We start from the raw sequence: 8,030 nt of genomic DNA on the forward strand, positions 1-8,030 counted from the left end.
GAGAATCTGCAATAGAAATAGTCTTTTCTTTTGGTACCCACATTTTCTTGGGTCCTTTCTTGTTAGTTCTCCTCAAGTTCTGATTGAACTTGGGTTTAGCAAAATATTTAGCAGGAGGAACAGTATGATACTTCTTGTTCTTAGTTCCATGATATTTCTTAGGTTGTGTCACATGCTTCTTGGTGTGTGTTATGTGAAAACTTTGTGCATGTGATGTGTGCTTAATATCATGGGAGTGGCCAAATTTAAATTGGTTATACAGACGCTTGTATGATATTTTCATATCATCCACAGATTCAAGCATGTATGGGATTTCACCCTCATAACCAATGCCAACTCTCTTGTTCCCAGACACAGCATATATCATAGAAGCTAGCTGACTTCTGCCAATACTTCTAGATAAGAACTTCCTGAAACTTAAATCATATTCTTTCAGAATATGATTCAGACTGGGAGTGGATTTTTTTGAATCAGAAGGAGATCCAACATTATTGGATAATTTTAAAACTTTTTCTTTTAATTCAGAATTTTCCAACTCAAGCTTCTTAGTTTCAAATTCAAATTGCTTTTTCAGCTTTTTGTATTTAATACTAAGATGAGCTTTTAATTCAAGAAGCTCTGTTAGACTGGAAACTAACTCTTCTCTAGATAGTTCAGAAAATACCTCTTCAGAATCTGATTCTGATGTAAATTCTGATCCATCATCTTCTGTCGCCATCAGCGCAAAGTTTGCCTGCTCTCCTTCAGAGTCTGATCCTGATTCTGAATCAGAATCATCCCATGTTGCCATAAGACCTTTCTTCTTATGAAACTTCTTCTTGGGATTCTCCTTCTGAAGTTTCGGACACTCATTCTTGTAATGTCCAGGCTCATTACACTCATAGCAAACAGCCTTCTTCTTGTCAGATCTTTTGTCACCAGAAGATTCTCCTCGTTCAAATTTCTTTGAACTTCTGAAGCCTCTGAACTTCCTTTGCTTGCTCTTCCAGAGTTGGTTTACCCTTCTGGAGATCATGGACAGTTCATCTTCTTCTTCAAATTCTGATTCTTCAGGATCTTCTTCTCTAGCCTGAAAAGCGTTAGTGCATTTTTTAACATTAGATCTTAAAGCAATAGACTTACCTTTCTTCTGAGGTTCATTAGCGTCAAGTTCAATCTCATGACTCCTCAGGGCACTGATCAGCTCTTCCAAAGAAACTTCATTCAGATTCTTCGCAATCTTGAATGCAGTCACCATTGGGCCCCATCTTCTGGGCAAACTTCTGATGATCTTCTTTACATGATCAGCCTTGGTGTAGCCTTTGTCGAGAACTCTCAATCCAGCAGTCAGAGTTTGAAATCTTGAAAACATCTTTTCAATGTCTTCATCATCCTCCATCTTGAAGGCTTCATGCTTCTGGATTAGTGCAAGAGCTTTGGTCTCCTTGACTTGAGCATTTCCTTCATGAGTCATCTTCAAGGACTCATATATGTCATGGGCCGTTTCCCTGTTAGATATCTTCTCATACTCAGCATGAGAGATAGCATTCAGCAAAACAGCCCTGCATTTGTGATGATTCTTGAAATCTTTCTTTTGATCATCATTCATTTCGCTTCTCGTGAGCCTTACACCAGTAGCTATAACAGGATGTTTGTAACCATCCAACAGAAGATCCCATAGATCAGCATCCTGACCAAGAAAGTAACTTTCTAATTTATCTTTCCAATACTCAAAGTTTTTACCATCGAATATTGGTGGTCTGGTGTAACCATTGTTACCGTTGTATTGCTCAGCAGAGCCAGATGTAGATGCAGTTGGATTTGTATGAACTTCACCAGCCATCTTTTACTGAAGCGTTTTTCTCTTCCTGAATCTTTTCTAAACACGGTTAAGTGCTTGCACCTTAGAACCGGCGCTCTGATACCAATTGAAGGATAGAAAAACACTTAGAAAGGGGGGGTTTGAATAAGTGTAGTCTTAAAAACTTGAACAATAAAAATAAATTGCACAATTATTTTTATCCTGGTTCGTTGTTAACTAAACTACTCCAGTCCACCCCCGCGGAGTGATTTACCTCACCTGAGGATTTAATCCACTAATCGTAAAAGATTACAATGGTTTCCACTTAGCCCACGACTAAGTCTTCTAGAGTATCCTGATCACAACCTGATCACTCTAGGAACAAATGCTTAGACACAAGCTAAGACTTTCTTAGAGTATCTTGACCACCACGTGATCACTCTAAATACAACTGCTTAGACCTAAGCTAAGACTTCCTAGAGTATTCTGATCAACACTTGATCACTCTAGTTACTTACAAATTAATGTAATCAATTCTAAGAGTATTACAAATGCTTTTGAAAAGCTATAATCACAACAGTGATATTTCTCTTAAAGTTTAAGCTTAATCTCACTAATATATTACAGCAGCAATGTAGCGAGCTTTGATGAAGATGAAGTTTCTAAGCTTTTAATTGAACAGCGTTTCAGCAAGTTAATTGTTAGCAAATCGTCAACCTTGCTTCTCATCAGAACTTCATATATATAGGCGTTTGAGAAGATGACCGTTGGGCGCATTTAATGCTTTGCGTATCCGTAAAACATTGCATTTAATGTTTCACGCTTTTGTCAACTACCTCGAGCCTTGTTCACGCTGTGTCTACTGACGTTGCCTTTAATAGCTTCCAACGTTCCTTTTGTCAGTCAGCGTAGCCTGCCACTTGTACTTTCTTCTGATCTGATGTTTGAGAATACAACGTTTGAAAATCATCAGAGTCAAACAGCTTGGTGCAAAGCATCTTCTTGTCTTCTGACCTTGAAGTGCTTCTGAGCGTGATACCATCAGAACTTCAGTGCTACTGCTTCTGATCTCAAGTTCTTCTGATGCTTCCATAGACCCATGTTCTGATTCTGCCTTGACCATCTTCTGATGTCTTGCCAGACCATGTTCTGATGTTGCATGCTGAACCTTCTGAGACAAAGCTTCTGAGCGCTGATTTGTGCATACTCTTTATATATTTCCTGAAATGGAAATTGCAATGTATTAGAGTACCATATTATCTCACACAAAATTCATATCCTTGTTATCATCAAAACTAAGAATATTGATCAGAACAAATCTTGTTCTAACAGTATGCGTTAGATTAGCTTGCTGGAGATCCAATGGATGGCTGCAGCGGGCGTATGGCGAAGGCTGTATGAGGCACATGTATTGGATCTGTGAAAAATTATTCACAAAATATTTGCATGAGGCTGGGATCGAACCAGCTGTCTCTTGGTAACAGACCCCTTACTCTAGCCAATTGTACTGAATTCCTTTGTTGTTAAATAGACAAGTCAGAATAATTAAATATAAAAACATAGACTAATATGAAAATTCAAACTCAGTCAAAATTGGGGCCCGGACAGTGCAAGCGTGAGCCAATCGCGTGAAGAGAGAATGTTTCTAATTGTTGACCGACCAATTGGGACGCCCCACGTGTGTCGTCTTCCTCACCAGCCACCTGCAAAATATAGCTATAATTTGGTTGCGAATTTTGCTACGATTTCAGTTTCTAAAGTTCGCAGCAAAACCTGTGAACCTTACAAAACTCAAAACCAACGTTAAAAGACACAATAAATTGCCTAGATCCCTCAAATAGGATGCCTTGAACACGATCACGACCCTTATCTGGATCGAAACGCCCTAAATCTAATAAAACGAAAATTAATTTCTTTGCACCCTAACAATGGTGTCTTGCACTTCAGATCCTGAAGCTTCGTACCAATGCCTCAAATCCTCTTTAAACAACAACAGGAACTCAAGCATGTGATTAGTTTTGATTAGAACAAAATAAAACACACGATATCAAAACTAGAAGGTGTATGATCATAGTGGACATGATACGTCCATTCTAAGCATTGTGGAACTTAACCATTGAATCAAACTCACCTTTTAGTACCCCAGCAACGAATCAGGAAGGTTGGAATGCCTAGAAGGTCCTCTCAATCTAAATCCTCCCGTGCCCTAGTTTTATGAGTATTTTGCAATCTTGAACCCTAGCTTTTTGCTCCTCCTTCTATAATTTTTCATCCCCTATTATGTTGTGTGTCTTATAATATATTTAGAGAGTCAAATTAGGTCACAAGTTTGAAGAGAAAATAGTTTGATTAGTGAGAAAGATTTGATTTGGAAATTTGCATTCAAACTTTCTATTTTTGAACTCCATCTACTCTCTTTCTCTCTCCATGAAATTTGTACCATTTATTGGATATTTGGATGATTGAGGCTTGATTGGAAAATAAATCCTTGATTTGAAACTATTTATTTCATATTTATATGATTTATCAATGTTTAAATGAATAAAAATTCAATTAAATAAAAATAAATATAATAAAAATAAAATAAAAGGTTTAAGAGTCCTTTTATGCGTCATGGTCATGTTTGAAATCAAAATTCTAGGCCCATTAGTCCAAAAACCAAGTTTTGGTCAATTAGGGTTTCATGCATCTCTTGAAAATTGGCCAACTTGTGTGCATCGTATCTCCCTTAATTTTAATCATATGAATGCATTCTAGGACTTTTTAGAAAGCTTTAAGAGCCCTTTAAAACTTCCTTTTAGTTTCATCTCAATTGAAGTTTCCATTCTCATGTTATGGGCTTTTGAAAAAGATGACCTTTTATTGACCTTTTTGGAGGACATGTAATGTTTTGTACCATATCTCCCAAATGAAGCATTTCTGGCCTTGGCTTGTAAGAGACAAAGTTGTAGAGGATCCAATTTCCTTCAAAATAGGCTTTGGTTGGGAAATTTTTGATACTTCATGTGAAAGTTATGACCGGTCAAAGTTGAGTTGACTTTCTCCTAAAAAAACCCTAATTTGAACCTTTTGAATTTGTTCATTTATGAGTTTTTATTAATGAATCATGATCAACCTTTGATCAAATGATGGATATAACCTCAAATACTTGATGTTGACAAAAGGTCTTGAAGTTTGACTGTATTTTGACTATAGTTGACTTTCAGGTCAACATAGTCGATTACTAATCATCTGAGCCATTGAGCGAGCAATCCTTGGAATAGAAGTTTGACCTTTGACATGGAGATGCCTTGAGACATATGAGATACCTTGAGGTCCATTTGAGGCCTTAGAGAATCAAACTCCTTTGATAAAATGCAAACCCTAACTTGAGGACCCTTTGATTAGGAGGAGCTTTGTCTGATAGAACCCTGAGTGCTCTTGGGTAATTGAGGAACCTTTGATTGAATATAAGAGGGAAAATTTTGGGGTATGACACAACGTCATACGAGCTTTATTCCCTCTTGTCTTACATTTGAGAGCATGAATAGCCATCATTGCATTATCTAGTATGGATCGATTTTCTACAAACGTAAATTGTTCCTCAAAAACACATTTAGCCAAACAACACCTCATTCTGTTGACTAACAATTTTGCAACTAGCTTGTATGTTACATTACACAATGAAATAGGTCACAGTTCTTTCATCGTTTGTGGTTTAAGACATTTAGGGATAAAAAAAATATTTGTGTCATTCAGCAAAGAAGGGAAAAAAACCTTGTGCAAGCTAACTAGAAGCTGCTGTAAAAATATCATCACCGTATATATGCCAAATTTTTTGATAGAAAGCAGGGTTGAAACCATCAGGACCCGGTGATTTATTCGGATGCATAAGGCTAAGGGCCGCATACAATTCCTGTTTAGTAATATTAGCTAACAGCTTGGTATTATCCTCCATAGATATCACTGGTTGAATAAGATCAAGAAGTGGTTCGTAGTCACCTACATTTGCTTCAAAGTGTCTTTCAAAATACCTTTGGACAATACCACATAAGTCATCCTATTCACGCACCTGAGAGTTATTTTCATCCTCAAACATGTTCGATTTCTGATAATTCTTCCTCATTGTAGCATATCTATGAAAAAACTTAACATTCTTATAAATGTTGAAAAAAAAGAAAAGGAATTACAGGAAAATTATAGAATTTTTCTGATACTTATTTCACATTTTATAAATAAATCGATTTGTCTTATTATCTCAATTATGCTAAATAAAATTAAGGCTTAATGCACTTTTGGTCCCCCTATTATCAATTTTTTTAAGTTTTAGTCCCTCCATTTTAAAAGCTAGCTTTCAGATCCCTAAATATTACTTCACTTTAGATTTCTATGTCCCCTCCAATTTCGAATACGTGACATTGATGATTGCGATTAAAAAATTGCTTTTAATTACATGACATTAGTCACTAGGATAATTAATTTATTTATTAAATTAGGTTTTTTTATACATACATTTTGAAATTATTAAATACATTTTAAACAATTATATAAAAAAATAATACTTAAATTAACACATTTAAGTTTTGCGCATCGCACAAATCACAATCTAGTTTCTTTAATCGTTGAAACCAAGTGAAGGCTCTATGTGTGATTAAATAACACATATTTTATAATTTTTTTTGGAGTAAAAGGAGATTTTATTACCCAAAACAAGAAGTTACAAGCCGATCCGTAGATCCAAGCTACCATACAATCAACATAACACATATTTTATAGTTAAAATCTATTAAAGAAAGATGATTTTGAATTGGTGGTTAAATACTTAAGATAAATAAAATACATTATTTTACTGATAAATTTTAACAATTAATTAGTTAGATTAGTAGTAAGAAATAATGATTACTGTCAAAGTATTGAAAGACATCTCCAATAGACAATTTTTATTAAATGTAATCAGAACATACAACTTTCTCAAAACAATACAAAGTAGAAACGTTGCGATATATTAATCTCAAAATAGATTAGACCAAAATTCATTTTCAAGATTAGCTTCATTATCAAACAGAATTGATTCATCTCTATGACTATTCACCATGGTATCAACGTTATTCATTTCAAAATCTTCATTATGGGATGCTGATGCTTGCGGAGGTAGTGGTGCCGTATCCAACCTTCTACCATTGTCCTTCAATTTCATGTCAATCATCCATGACAAATTATTCAAATCAACCTTAGACATATTACTGGATACAATTTTCCCAGCATTTAGACATTCAATCATATGCATGCTCATCTCTCTTTCTTTATTGTCTCTCCTTTTTGCTTGTTTAGTTGCTCTTTACCCTTTAGAACCCTTTGTTTCAAGAAAGTCTCTTGATTCACCATTTTATTGCGTTGCCCGAATTCAGACATTGTCCTGAATTTTGAGAGAACATTTTGGACTCCGCATGGTGATGGCCAGATCTCAGGTTGCGAATCGTAAGGGCTATAAATTATAGCACAAGCTTCAATTCCGCATAGGGTACTTAGTTCATCAACCATCTTCAATAGACTCTTCTTCCTTTTCTTGTATGTGATTTTCCTTGCAGCATCATTAACAATGAATGCAAGTTTCACCTTTCTTCTAGTCATAGTTGTAACTAGAATAATGGAAAATGAAAATTGAAAAAAAGTTGTTTATTGTGAATTATGCAGTATTATTTGTCTTGTATATATAACCGATTCAACATACATAGGTATTTCTATGTGACTTATTTTTAAGAGGCATTTTCGTAATTTAAAATTTTATTATATTGTCATTCCATATAGATAAGATTTATAAAATCAGAAGCTTTTATGACTTTCATTACAATGCAAATAACTTAGACAAAAAATTTTAAAATAATGCTTTGCTAGCCATGTTTGGTAATATTGTAAACTAGGTATATTAGTAAAATGTCATATTATACAAAAGTATTTATTTTATTTTTTATATTTAGTATATAGTTTAGATTATATTATATTAGAATAATTATTTTATGGATTATATTAAATACACATTTAATAATTATTACTAAAAACTATAAATTTCTAAAAACTAAGGGTAATATATAATCGTATTAGAATATATATGTGCATTCATCTATAAAATCCTATTACACATAATTTAAATCAAGGTGAATTCTTCTCTATCCAACTATTAAAGTTAGGTAACTCTACCTAAATGACATTTCTCATGTATAGACATATATGTAATTTATTTGCTAAGTGATTTAAAAGAAAATAATTTTTA

At 34.4% G+C, this 8,030-nt stretch overlaps 1 pseudogene; it reads right to left on the reverse strand.

Annotated features, from left to right (window-relative positions):
- Positions 1-6,770: 6,770 nt before the first annotated feature.
- On the reverse strand, positions 6,771-7,390 carry LOC131636386 (agamous-like MADS-box protein AGL80; annotated as a pseudogene).
- Between the last annotated feature and the right edge of the window lie 640 nt (positions 7,391-8,030).

The sequence above is a fragment of the Vicia villosa genome, unplaced genomic scaffold, assembly GCF_029867415.1.
Source record: "Vicia villosa cultivar HV-30 ecotype Madison, WI unplaced genomic scaffold, Vvil1.0 ctg.001710F_1_1, whole genome shotgun sequence".
Taxonomy (NCBI): Eukaryota; Viridiplantae; Streptophyta; class Magnoliopsida; order Fabales; family Fabaceae; genus Vicia; species Vicia villosa.